Here is a 477-nt window from a genome sequence, read left to right on the forward strand (position 1 = left end):
TAATGTACATGCAATATATATAATATTTTACATACATTTCTAACATACTACTTGAATCTCTTATATTTTAGTCACTCCTATCTCTTAATCCTGTGGTAATGAAAAATGCTTTGCAACTTAAAGCAACGTACACTAAAATTTTTAATAAACAAAGTTGAGGAAACAGGAGATTTCTATAAGCTTAAAATTTGAGTTAATTATGAGAGAATAATGAAAATTGTAATTCTTAGATTAGCAGACAGCAAATTATTTGTCAGTTGTTATGCTTTCTCAGTTGTATTCAACTTTCAATATTTTCACTAAAATATTGCTCTCTGTATTTTCTCTTGTGCTTTGAAATTGTATTTCTTTCTCTCTGTGCTCTCTTTGGTACTACTAGGGGAAAGACTATTTTTTTCTCAGTTTTATTTTGCCTGAAATCAATTGATACCATTTGTATTTTGCAATTTTATCAGAACTCTCCTTAAAGTATTTTTT

The sequence above is a fragment of the Hipposideros armiger genome, unplaced genomic scaffold, assembly GCF_001890085.2.
Source record: "Hipposideros armiger isolate ML-2016 unplaced genomic scaffold, ASM189008v1 scaffold_760, whole genome shotgun sequence".
NCBI classification, from domain to species: Eukaryota; Metazoa; Chordata; class Mammalia; order Chiroptera; family Hipposideridae; genus Hipposideros; species Hipposideros armiger.